This window comes from Ambystoma mexicanum, chromosome 1q (genome assembly GCF_040938575.1).
Source record: "Ambystoma mexicanum isolate Mex_15411 chromosome 1q, UKY_AmexF1_1, whole genome shotgun sequence".
Lineage (NCBI taxonomy): Eukaryota > Metazoa > Chordata > Amphibia > Caudata > Ambystomatidae > Ambystoma > Ambystoma mexicanum.
Window position 1 is genome coordinate 558269730 of NC_090922.1, and position 14261 is coordinate 558283990.

Here is a 14261-nt window from a genome sequence, read left to right on the forward strand (position 1 = left end):
AGAGACAGAGAAAGAGAGAGAGAGGTACAAGAGAAAGAGAGACAGACAGAGAGACGGCGTCAGAGAGAAATACAAAGCGAACGAGTTAGAGAGAGAGGGGTTGACAGAGAGGAGAGGGCACAGGAAGGGGAGAGAGAAAGAGAAAGAGAGAGCAAGAAAGCGAGATGATAGAGAGGGGAGGGAGAAAAATACAGAGAGAGAGAGAGAGAGAATCAGAAAGAGAGAGAGAGAGAGAGTTGTCCTGGAGCATGATAGCAGAAGAGGCCACGGGAAAGGATTGGGGCCGGTGCAGGGAAATGTCCTTGAACACCAAGGGAGAAAACCAGAGGAAACCATCAACAATCAATGTTTATTTAACCAGGAAGCACAATAAACACCAGCAACCTTGCATCATGTGACTGAGCTGACGACAACTCCGAGGGGAGAAATATATCCACAAAGAAAACCCTCACAAGAAGAGACTGTGTGAAGGGGAGAGAGATACGTAAACCCTTCTAAAGCAAACGGAAATAAAGTGACTGGTTGTTGGGGAGGGGAGGTAAACTATGCCATATAGGAAACAACCATTGCCAATGCCAACAGTGTGGGCTTTTGCCCAACACTTATACACAAGCCAAAACTGTTTGCTTTTCCAATACTTGTTTTTAACCAGACTTAATTGAACCGCATGTAGAGTGCTTATAAAGTCAGTGGCTTAAGGCAGTCCTGGTCAAGACATTTGTATTACACCAGTAGAGAGTTTACAGCTCCAATTAAGCATGTAACTCTCAGAAAACTGTTTTTAAAAAATACTGGCAGGTAGAGTGCAAAGTTTGATGCTAAGGCTTGTTTAAAGTGTGCTCAAAGAGTTCCCATGAGTGGGTATTTTGGACAGGGAGGTGCAGGAACTGAGTGGGAATGCCCATAGGGCTAAGTATGGCCACAGGAAGTCAATGGGTGGGAAAATAACCAAATAACACCTACAAGCTTTGTGTCCCTCCTCATATGCCATTTCTCCCTATGTCTACTGTAATGCAATAGTTTCGGCTAATAATAGCCCAAACCAGAAAATCCCAGCCAAAGACAAAGGGGAAAAATAAAAAGCTATACAGCAAACTCGCAGCCAGAACGAGAGGAAGAGAAGAAGGATACAAGATGAAACACTATTCGCCAAATGCAAAAGAAGTGAATGGAGGCATGAAAGACAAAAGAAATTGAGTAGTGACGCTCAGTCACTCAGCGACCTCTGAGGGACCAGTTATTTGATAATAGGGGAGGATGGCAATGTTTGGTGGTGAACTGTGTCACGGTTTATTACACAGCCACACTCCACTCATGCAGTTCCTTTCCCCCAATCAAGGTGGCGCACAACAAATCACCATGATTTTGGTTCAGGTTCAATTTGGTAAAGCCTTGAACCGGTCTCACACCCAAACCCAACAAATACCCGGTGCCACAATGGACTAGGAACCAGGCCGGTGTGTAGTAAGAATATAGATGTATTAATTTATTTAAACCAAATTTGACAGACTAACGTCAGCCACCAATGCTGTGGCAACACAAGAACAAACTTGACGTACGTACTGGCACCAACACAGAGATAATAGTGAGATATGCAGTCACAATTTCCTGCAGCTTTCTTTTCAAATCACTCCCCAATACAGAAAAATAACAATTCAAGACACCCAGTGATTGATGATTTGATTACAATATATTTTCTCCCAGCAACCCCCACCCTCTAAACATCAATTAGACTTGACCCCTCTGAATTGAAGGCCGTGGCAGAGAGGGGGAACACAACGGGAAAATCGTTTTGGGTTCTGATAGATATGCAATCTCTGGAAAAGTCAAGGGGAAAATCTTTTTTTCACTTAATACCACAGATGCAATATGAGGGAAAGAAAAGCAATGGGAAATTTGCTTTGCCACACCTGAAAAGAACATGTAGGGCTTTGTGGTCTGGGTCAGAGCACAATGGGGCAATTTCCCCAAAACTGACAGGTGGGTTTGGCATGTTCAAACTCTGAAAATCTATCAACATGACAAGTACCTCCATTTTTCATATCTTAACATGTATGGGAATATTTTTAAGAACTACATTTTAAGGCCAATCAGATGATGCTAATGTGAAGTCGGCACACCCTTCCTATGCAGAGATACATTTGTTTCTTAATTTACTCAGGGGCCGTATCAGTGAAAAATATGCCACTTCATAGTTCCAATGTTAATGTTGTCCTTTAGCCTCACACCAACTTTCACATCTCTCGGAATAAAGGGAATTCCCAAATCAAATTTTCCTTAATAACCTCTGTTATGTTTATCACACAAACATTGTTTTGGCATGAGTCAAAGGGTGTTACTGTCACCTTTAATAAAAGTCTGGAATAAGCATTGTGGCATATATGCTGCCCTTTTCATGCAATAAAATGTTTTTTTCTATTCACTAATCTCCTGCCTCGCTCACTCTGGTCCACACCTTTGTTCTCTTAAGTTGCATTTCCCCATAAGCATGTGACCAGACAGATGCTGGCTCATGTTTATCTTGGCCTATTCCTTCTTAGACTTGTAATGGCCCTGGCTGCCGCTTTGATGCCCAATGCATGGGAGTTGTGAACTCAAGGTCACTTCTGCTGAATCGACAGCCAGGGCTTTATCTATTTCCACTGTGGTTTCCATCAAGGGCACTGTATTTCTTTATATTTATAACCAGTGGACCTGATTATTGACAAACGGACCTCCCTCTCCAGGACCAGCAGAGGAATGGTCTTTGTGGTTAATGTTTCATTTCATTAGAAATGACCGGCTGCATGTTGAATTCTGCAAGAAATGGCTTTTAACTCACACACAGTGCATTTTACATGATGTTTTATAAGGCACCTGGGCCTTATATCCATGTGTAATGTACTTCTTTAATCTCACAGTTGCAAAAAACATGAGTATCACTTCCGTATTGTCCATATGTATAGGGCAGTTATATGAGAAAACCATGTTCAAACTCTGAAAATCTAGTAAGCAATTTTCTCTGCATACTGCAATTTAGGATGAGAAAAAACAAAAAGGAAGTTCTTTTATTTCTTATAAATGCAAGAAGCCTGGTTTCACTTGCTACTTCGGGATCACAGTCTCAAGTTGCCTAAAGATAATGTACACGCTGCTATGTCTCTTTAAGTAGAAAGTGTAGCTTTCCATGGATTTAGTAAAACAGCATTGTCAGCCACATGTCTAATTTTTCCTTGCTGAAATGCATTGTGCATATCTTCCCACTTTTGAGATGTAAGCCCACTTTCTTTCCTTTGAGATTTAGGCCTGTTTTTGTTTCATTAGGACTCATGTCTGACATCACCATGTCTGTGCTGGCTTTAGACTTCAATGGAACTTCACAAATCACTATGGCCTCTTTATTTATGACATTCAGGGGCTATATTTTACCCCACAACCCCCATGATAAGTATAAGGTTGTCAGGTTTTTGTCAGTTGTAAGTAAAGTCTGCCCTTGTTATCCCACAGACATGTGTGTTGATTGGTGCTGTAGGATTGTGGGCGGGCAGTGGTGTTTTGCCTCAGCAGTTTATGAAAAGCCAGTCAAAATGAGAACCAGTGCAATTAGGCACCCAGGCGCAGCTCGACCCTATTTTCCATTTCTAGAGTAACCTGCAGGTACGTTGATTCACCAAAAAATGCCAGGGGTAGCGGAAGTGACATCACACACCGCATGGCATCACAGGAAGTGATGCCACATGATCTTCGACATGGATGGCATCAGTTCCTCTTTAACCATGGTGACATCATCGACAGTGGCTTGCAGATGTAAAAAAAAAGTACATACATGAGCAGACAAGAATACTTTAGATACCAACCACATTTTGTTTGTTTGTTTGTTTATTAATTTATATAACGCACCAAACCCATAGGTGTCTGGCCGCGTTACAGGTACGTTTAAATGTTCAGTTGCATAGATAGTTACAGTCACTATATAAAGGCATCGGTTTACAGTTTGTACAAGGAAATATTACAGTCATTATATACAAAATATTACAGTCATTATATACAAAATATTACTGAAGGGAGCTGGCACTATAGTACATACGTAATTTTCATCACATCAATAATTTACATAGCAAGAGACAAAGTTGTACCGTGATAGGGCAGCCATGAGTGTCCAGCAACACATCATGAGTCCTTCGTGAGAAGCCAGCTTTTGGTGTTTTTCCTAAAACTGTAGAATGACTGGTCTGTACTCAAATAATAGGGAAGCGAGTTCCATATTTGGGCGGCCATAACAGGAAAGCTGCTAACTCCTGCTTTTTTCAGATTAAATCTAGGGAATATAAGGCAGAAAGAATTGGCTGTTCTTGTTGGGCGTGCTGATGTTTTTCTGACCATTTGTTCCATTAAATAATGCGGGGCAGACATATTTAGGCATTTGTGGGTGAGAGAGACAGTTTTGAACTGAATTCTGTCATTAATTTAAAGCCAGTTGTTAGTTGTATTCCGTCTAGCCTCTGAAATATGTTGTCTCCTGGGTATACTAAGGGCCGTTCTAAGTGCGTTATTTAGAAGTATTTGAAGTTAATTGACAATGCATTTGCTCGCACCTAAGTAGAGGGCATTACAATAATCAAGTTTGGATAGAATTAAGTCTCTCGCTAAAGTGATGCAACTTTCTGTGGAGAGGAATGCTTTACAAGCCTGTATCATTTTACAAGTATACGCTGTTACTGAGGCAGTAGCATTAACTTGTTTGCCTAGGCTGAGAGTTGAGTCTAAGTAAAAACCTGAGATGTTTACCTCCTTTGCCACTTTACTGCCAATGCCGTCAACTTTGAAGGCTGAGTATTTGTTGCTGAGTTTGTTGATGTTGGTCGATGCTCCTAAGATTAGGAGCACCGTCTTATCGTTGTTCTGGCAGGGGCCGTGTGTGGCAATCCACGGCTGAATGATTAGATAGATTTTGTTCACTAAGGCCAGGTCGGAATCATTGTCTCCAGTAAGTGGGATGAGGATCTGTGTGTCATCTGTATAATTTGTGTAGGTGACAGCCAGATGGTCAAGGTCATCAAATAGCGGTTTAGTGAAGACATTATACATAGTGGATGATACGCAAGAACCTTGAGGTACCACTCATATTATAGGTGTAGGATCTGCTGAGGCTGGAGGTGAGAACACTCTCACTGACCCATTGTTAAGAAATGATTGCATCCATGCTGTGGCTTCCTGGGAGAAATTAGCCACAGTAGACAGGTGTCTGCATAGCACTTTGTCATCCGCCAAATCGAAAGCAGCTAATAAGTTTAATAAAAGTAGGAGGGCAAGTTTCCTATTGTCTTTGATTTCATCGATTTGAGTCTTCAAATCTATCAGAGTCGTTTCTGTGCCATGTTGTGGTCTAAAACCGGATTGCCAATTCCCTGGGAGATTGTTAGTCTCCAAATATGCTTGTATCCGAAAGTAAGCTGACTTATCTATTATCTTAAGTAAAAACTGGACTGTAGTGATCGGTCTGTTGTTGGTTGGGATAGTAGGGTCCAAGGAGGTTTTTTTTAAGAGTGGCAAGACCCACGCATCCTTCAGTTTAGTAGGGACGTTGCAAGATAGAAATGAGGTATTAATTAGTTATTGCAATGAAAGGAGCCAGGTCTCTGGCCACTTCTTTGATAATCTGGGCTAGGCAAATATCTCCCTGGCATCTTGATGGTTTGAGTGAAGCAATGATATTTTCGACCTCTTGGGTAGTGACTTGTGGAGGAGGGAGATTTTGTTGGACACTGCATTCTGAATGTTAGTGTACCATACTTCAAGTGTCCGCAGGGGGGATAGGCGCTTCCATTTCTCTAAGGATAATAAAGAGTTCCTTGGTACTAGAACTAGCTTTATTGATCCGTCATTTTGGGTCTCTCGTTTAGTTAGTGGTATTTCGGCTTTGTATTTCGCAGACATTTTCAGCAAGTTATATTTGTTGTCCTTAGTGGGGGGGTTTTTCCACTGGACTTCCATTTTCCTTTTTTCTGCACGCAGGGCTTTTAGTTGAGGTGTAAACCATGAATTCAGGTGGGCTCTAGGTTTAACTTTGTGCATTTTGAGCAGGGCAATAATATCTAAGGCTTGTGTGATAGTGAAGTTATATAAATCCACTAAGGTCGCTGGGTCAGATGTGGCCGGCAAGGGGTTTAAGATAGGCAGCAGATCTGGAATTAGCCTGTGTACTGTGATGTTCTGCTTGTTACTAGTGAGGAGTCGAGGAGCTATTAGCTTAGTCTTGATGGGTGGTATACTTGCTTGTATAGTGATGGACACTAAGTAGTGGTCTGTCCACGACTGAGGTTCAATGGAGGTGATTTTGCTCACCCAGTCTTAGGTTCTGCCTTTATCGTGGGTAGGCTGATTAACTCTTTGCGTGAGGCCAAATTCAGTCAGGGTGTTTGGAAGAGCCAATGCGTTTTGGTTGTTAGGGCTGTTAAGACCAAGGTTGAAGTCTCCTAACACTAGTATTTGCGAGGTAGGTTTGGTATTTGCAGATATTACAGTAGTGATGTCTTCCTCAAAGGAGCCGATGGGACCTGGAGGTCTATAGATTAGGTGAGCCATTAGGGTACGTGATTTAGAGATGGGGAACTTCATCAAGAGCAGTTCACAGGACTTGACGTGGGGTAAGTGGATACTTTGAGACCTAGATTAGACTTAGTAATAAATGCAATGCCACCGCCCCTCTAGAAGCTTCTCTATCTACTTTCAAGATAGAATAGTTTTCAGGTATGGCAAGTAAGAGAGAAGGACCAGCTGCTGCGTGGAGCCATTTCTTCGTTATGGCTAAGAAGTGAAATATTTCAGAAATGATCAGTTCAGCTATGTCTATGGCATGAGCTGCCAAGGATCTTGCGTTGATCAGGGCACCTTTGATAAGTGAGGAATCAGTGTTGGAAACGTTATTATGGGTTTTTTTTCTGACTAGTTCTTTTTGTTTATATAGTTAGTCTTAGTGGTAGGATTATTGAGCGAAGGTCTAAGTTTAGTAAGAGGACTAGTCTGTGGGAAGTAGGTTTTGGTAAATCTTGAGCCAAGCCTGATATTTCTAGCTCCAATAGAGCCTTGTATGTTAGGTACTGGTCTGGTGGCAGTGTTTGTAAACCCTTGGATAGGAGATAAGGAACCTTCTGAGCCAGAGGAAATGGCAGCATCTGCGTTATGATGCTAGAATTCCAATTTTAACTCTGGTGGGAAGGTGGTAGGTCTAATAGATGACGGCTGGAGGCAATGCTTAAGGTGGGGTAAGAATTTGGTTGGCTTAATCCATCGTGGTAGTGAGGTAGGAGTGGACATGGTAGAGAACTGACACTCAGTTTGGAGTCTACAACTTTAACCGAATAGCTACCAACTATACAGTGGGATGCAAGGGAATCTGGCCTCCAAAATAGTTATTTTAACAAGGGTGCTGCCTTCATATGCCATGGATGGGGTCACAATATGATAGGATACACCCAATAGAATCAACATAGGCTGAGGCACTGCCATTGATATGCCACTTGAGCATTGTATGGCCAGTTAACTCCATAGTATGCCAATTATAGCTGCATGTCAGGTATTGTCTTTATATGATAACTAGAGCCCCTACATTGTCATTTACTGCAATATTATAGTATCAAAAAATCCAATAGATGCAAGTCACTAGCAATGCAAAGGAGCATTAATGCTTTGTTTCATGATAACGAGTTGTTATTTATATAGCGCTTGCGCCAACGCTTTATACATAGCACATATCTACTTACAAATATAATTTCAACTGAAGTTGGTGGTCATTTATCAACCTCGGAAGAAGGAAAGGCTGATTTAGCATTGCCAGGATTTGAACCTGCAGAACACACATAGATTGTAGCAGTGAGTGCTCAACCTGCTGAGCTATATTACTGCTTTGCTATTAAAAATGCAATGCCACAATTAGAAAACATGTCAAAAGTGGCTGCACAATGTCATCTAGACACCTAATAAAACGTATCATGTTTGCTGTAGCAGTGATGATGCACAGTATAAATGCCATGCCACATTAAGACATACATAGATGGGTTGCACTGAAATGCCAATCTAACCACGTAATAACACTTGTCATGCTTACTTCATTATATATGCCCAAAAAATATGCTATGACACAGTAAGAAAAGGCTATACTGGCTGCACCCAAATGCCAGCTTACACAGGTAATAACACTTATAATGCTTACTTTATTATAGATGCCCAGTGAAAATGTCATGCCACAGTAAGAAATGACTAGTCTGGCTGTATCAAAATATCACTCTACCCACTAATACATTTCATGCCTGCTTTATCATTGATGACCTTTATGTATTAGCACACTCCTCACCTGCCCCACCCTTCCCACACATTCCCTCTCCCTCCCATTCTCAACCTCCAACCCCCAAAATCAACTCCTCTGCCCCATATTACCTCAACGTCCCTCTTCCTCATCCCAGTACTTATGTATGAGGCAAGGTGCTTCATGGTGTAAGGCGCTCAATAGATAAATAAATCAATCAATCAATCAATCAATAGGAAAGAACTGGGATGAAGAAGAGTGGGACTCGATTAATAAAGATTACTGTAAGTAATACAGGCATTTAACACAATCACACACATTCACACACCACTTGCTCATTTACATATACAGTCATTCACTCACACAAGCATGCACAGCCACACAAATATCATTCACTCATTCACACACATTACATGATATATACACACATGCACATTACATAATATTCACACACACACACATCCACTTTTACTTGCTCATTCTCTGCAGTCATGACTTTGGCTCCTATGCTCCAGCACGCATAAAAGGAACCAGCTCTGGTTCCTGCCATGTGCAGCAGAGCACATAATCCAGAACTATTCATGTTCTGGGGGGGTTGGTGGGGCTAGGATTAAAATTGAAATTATTTCTTTTTGAATTCACTCCGACTGACTTCAAAAAGAAATTATTTCCCTTATGGAAAACTAAAATTGAAGTTATTTCTTTTTGAAATTTGAGCCCTCCCCCCAGGATTTGCAGAGGCAGTGCCAGGGGTCACACAAGTGTTGTCAGGGGTCACAGTTATGACCCCTAGCAATCCCCAAAGGACGTAGTTGGTAACCAGCTTATGGGGGAGTGTGGGATTTGGCAGTTCCAGTGGTTTGAGAACTGGTGGCCTGAAGAGGGAACATCTACATTGTTGCAGCCTTTCTGCCGCCAATTCCACTTGCTGCCCCCTGGGACTGTTGGTCCCCCTGTTACCTGTTTTCCCACCCAACCATCCTCTAGGTTTGAGGTTGGGTCAATGTTTTATCAAAGGGAAGGGGAGCAGGGCAGGAGTGGTGTTTGTTTTTGGCTAGTTACTGAAGCTAGTGCTGGAAAAAACTGTATTTTGTATTTATTTTTTATTTATAGAGTGCTATATGCCAAAGCGCTGGACAAAAATAAATCAACAACGGTACAATAACTGAGGAATGGACATGACAAAATAAGAGCAAATTAAGAGGACAGAAAATGATCACGTAAGTGGGAGTGAAACAAAGAATAAGAAGAAAGGGAACGTAAAGCGAGTGGAAGAGCGAGTCAATGGGAAGGGCGCAGGGAGGGTGAGGTGTCACAAGGAGAAACAGGGATTTGAAACGGAGCGATCGAGTAGGGGGTAAAAGGTGACTAGAGAGAAGAAATAGGAGGGGAAGGATGTGGTAATGGCTTGGCAGGCTCAAGAACAATGGTCTGCAGGGTTGCCCAGAGCAATGCCAGACGCTAGGATTAATTCCAAATCTTCCAGCCATCACCTCTTTTGTGTTGCATGAGTCTTGAACACGAGACAAAGATAGTGGAATTTAAGTCGAGAATGAATACGAAGCCAACTAAGAATGGTAAGAGCTGTGGTAATAGACTCCCGAAGAGATAGAGAAAAAAGGGGGCGATTGAGGAGTTGTAAATGGATTTGAGAGGAGTAAGGTGGGAAAGGGGGAAGCCAAAGAGGAGAGACGAGCAATAGAAAAGTCGTGAAAAGATAGGAGAAGAAAACGGAATCTTACAAGCTTGTAAAGAAAGAAAGGGTCGAGCTTGATGAATATTAAATGAGTGAGCATGGCAAGAGCGTGAGAGAAAAGAGATGCAGGGAGTAAAAGAAAGAGAGGAGTCAAGCTCAGCCTGGATGTGGCGCTGTCTGCAGAAGCTATACACACGTCCCCGGGAATGGAGCTAGAGTCTTTACTGTCCACATAGTATGCCTGCTGGCACTGCTCACACAACTTTGACATCTCAGCCTGGAGGGAAAGTGGGGGACAGGTCCAAGCTGGATGTATTTGGGGCACTTTCAGCTTCGACCCATCCCCTACGGGCACAAGGGGGAGGAAAGGGGCTACAAGGAAACCGAGGGAAGCAACATGTGGAGTAAGTGGATGTCATTTCTCCTTTCTGGTACCACAGAGGGACCGGCTATTTGTTAATAAGGGAGGGTTGCACTGTTTCTTCGTGTAATTGCATTACACGTGTTTTCAATTTGAATAAGGTTGGCAGGTTTGTGTGACCTGTTGCAAACAAAAGCAGCCCCTGTCAGCTTACAGAAATTTGCATTGATTGGTGTTGTGGGACTGTGGGTAGGATTCGGGGCTCTGCCTCGGTGCCCCAAAGAAACTACGCAAAACAGATTTTGAACGTATAGTCGAGGGAAGGCAAGTAGAAGGGTGATTATTAAAGAAGTACATATGAAGTTTTTTAAGAATTTCCCTGTCGCGGTCCAACCGCAGGCTTTCGTCCTACCTTGCATAAGGCGTTTTCCGGATGCCAAATGGACGACAGGATTATTAAGATTCCCTCTGAACCATTTCAATACCAAGGAATTACAGAGAATACGGAATAAAGGAAATGAGCAGCATGGACTATGCGATCTCTGTAATTCAGGGATTTTATGAAACATTTGCTAATTTCTTGTCGAACAACAATCATCTTTTTCTCGATTTGTACCTAATATTGCACGGATAGATTCAGAGGATTTCTGGTTTGCAAAGTCCGCAGGGGGCAAAACCTTTTTATCATTGGTCCTTTTAAGACTGTTGAATGAATTGGAAATGATGTTGTTTAATGTTTAAATCATGTGGTTGTGGTTTTAGATCAATTTGATTTATTTATTTATTTGGATTTATCAAGGGCCCAGAGGCATCATGGCGCCGTTACAGAATATTCAGCTTGTTTGAATATACAATTGTGACAAGTTGTAAGTTGTCTAAGCACAAATCATAAAAACATGTTTTTAAAATAAATAAATAATACGTGCACTACAGACTCAGAGGAAGTGACAGCGGGAAAGGAAATCAGAGAAAGGACCCAGTACCACGCAGAAGCAGCAGGAGAGAAGTGGAAGGGAAAAGAGAAGGGAGAACAACAATATTCGTAACACACTTCAAAACACTGAGGGAGAAGAAGAGCCGACAGTGATGGTGGATAAAAGAACATACAACAATCTCGCAACACGATTCTAAGACAACAAATGGGGATACAACTAAAACAAAACACAAGTTCACAACACAGGACTAAGACAATGAGCATTGAGAAGACAAGGTACACGATTAAGGTACTGCGGTGAAAAAACATACAAAGGGAAGAACTTAAATACAAGAAGTGACATAGGGAAGGAGAAGCCTGCAGTGGTTACTATGGTGGAAGCCTAGAACCAGGGTGGGCCTGGTCCATTAACATCACCAGGCGAAGGCCAGCTGGACTTCTGTGGCATTGCACGTGATCATCTAACTCCCCATGTCCCCATCAAGCATGGGGATGCCTCTGCAGGGACCCGGAAACACTAGTATGCTCCATTACTTATCGAAGAGCTAAGCCGTCACCCTTGTGCTCCAGCACCTGCAACCCAGAGTCATTCAACTAAAGGAATGGCTGGCCACCGTCGAGATATATCTACACAGCCCATGTTGAAATGAAGGTCTGATAGCTCAGTATGCTAGGTGCTTGCTGCTGCGATGTATCAACAGTTTGTGCAGGATTTACTCCACTTTTCATCCTTCTGAGAAGTATCATTGGAGCTGCGTTAAGTGGGTTATTTTTAGAGCACGACACTTTTGAGACGTGTTGCTAATTGCAATATTAAAACAATATTACTAGCAGAGTTTGAGATGCAGCGTCCATCCATTTTATATTGAGAGATATCTGTTTTCGCTGTCTATCCATCCATTCAGAGTGGTGTTCACAGGAAGATGGTGTGGTTTGCTAAATAGGGTTGCCATCCTGACAAGGCTTCTGCAGGTGGCATGCAAGCTACTTGCTGCCTAGTGGTGATACATTTTACAGTGTGTGCTCTACAAACCAGCCTCACTCAGACTAGCAGAGAGGGTGCACCTGCATGCCCACAGAGTGAAGGCAGAGAACACTGCAGAGCTCAGCCACCCCGCCCATAATAGTTTACCGACTGTAGCAACAGGAACGACATCAGGGCCTTTCAACTTTTTCAATTGAAATGGGCCAGGAGCTCAAGTCGGCCACCCAGCATCTGCCCCATATTGGAAGTCTTATTACACAGAGAGATACTCCTTTCGTTTGCGATTTTTAAACATGCACAGGGTTCTCGTTACAGGCTGCCTTTGCTGACACCCAGAGGCCATCACCTCTGTCTGGCAGTCTAATGCAACATTCTTAGCACCTTGTTGTCTTTTTATTTAGGTTACCCCAACATTAGCACCCTGCTGTCAAAGATGAATAAATAGCTTTTCAACCGGCATTTAGGGCCCGATTCAAGGTATTTGTTGCATGGTTCAAAGTGACTTTGCACTGCTGAAAAGTGACTTTGCACTGTCGACACAAACCCTGATTCATGGAACTGTGCAAAGTGTATTTTTGAAGTGCAAAGTCAGTGCAAAGTCATTTTGTACTGCAAACATGACTCCGTACTGATTTTACGCTGACTTTGCTCTGCAGAAATACAATTTGCACAGTTCCATAGATCAGGGTTTGCGTCAGCAGTGCAACGTCACTTTTCAGCAATGCAAAGTCACTTTAAACCATGCAGATAATTCCATGAATCGGGCCCTTAGTGTTTCAGCCCCCTGCTGGCTGACTTTCCCGTGATAATCTGCAGCTATCCAAGACTTTGCTGCATTCTTTTGACTTTACTTTAAACACCCCACAGGAGCGTCTGATTGTATTTCCCAACTCTAAGACAAGAGGGGCGTGAGGGCAAACATCGTGTAGGAAATGGACCCCAAAAGCCCTTTTCACACCTTCCTTCAGCCCTGTGTAGCAACTATAGAACACGTGCGTTTTTTGCCTCCCTTTGAGAGACAATATAAAGGTTATTTATTTTCTCTCGACCTCTGCTTCTTCACTCCAACAGCACTCTCCACCCCCCCCCCCCTTATCCAGAGTGCCACTTTGAAAATGTCAGACTAAGGGCCTCATTACAAAATAGGCGCTCCTGTAATGAAGGGTGCAGGTACGGGACCGGCACCGTTCATTACGGGATGCCTGATTACGAGGTCCCCTAGCGGGACCCGGAACAGACGTCTGTTAAAACCAGACGTCCTTTCCGGGTCCCGCAAGGGGACCAAGGAGCTAATAACGGGACCGTTATTAACGGGCCCGTTATTAGTTCCATCCCCATTCCCATTGAGCCCTATGGGGGCTCAAATGGGAATGGGGAATGGTTTTGTGCATGAGGAATTACTGGGTCCTCCAAGGTCGGAATGACCCGGTAATTCCTCATTCACAGAGGGCATGGCTGCCTCCATACTCGTAACGAGGCCCTAAGTCTCCGTATTAGCGGCACCTATCCACTTGAAGGCTTGCCGGGCAGTGCCCAGTAGACGTCTGATGTGTGGGTAGTGCTTGCCTACCAAACGAGGTGAAGAGCCCCCCGTCAGAAAATGGCAAACATTTGGTTCTACCCTGGCCTAGAGCCCCCCCCGTCAGAAAATGGCAAACATTTGGTTCTACCCTGGCCTAAGAATAGTGATGAGGTGAAAGGAAGAAGGTGGGCGTGCCCAGGTGGCCGCGAGGAGATGAATGTCAGTGACCACGTGATGTGAAGAGGTGATTGGAGGAAACGGCATATCAACTGTGAACCGAGCGCTGGATTTTGCGTCTCTGCAATTAAGCTTGCAGCGCCATCTCGTGGTTTGATTATGGAATTTCAGCGCTGCGGTTGTGCAGTGAATAGTTAGCAACACCACACACAGACAGCACTTTCGCTCACTTCTGATTGAACTTGAGCAGCTTTACATTGTTCCCATCAGGGACGTCAACTTGTGAATTTCCCCAAGGTGGC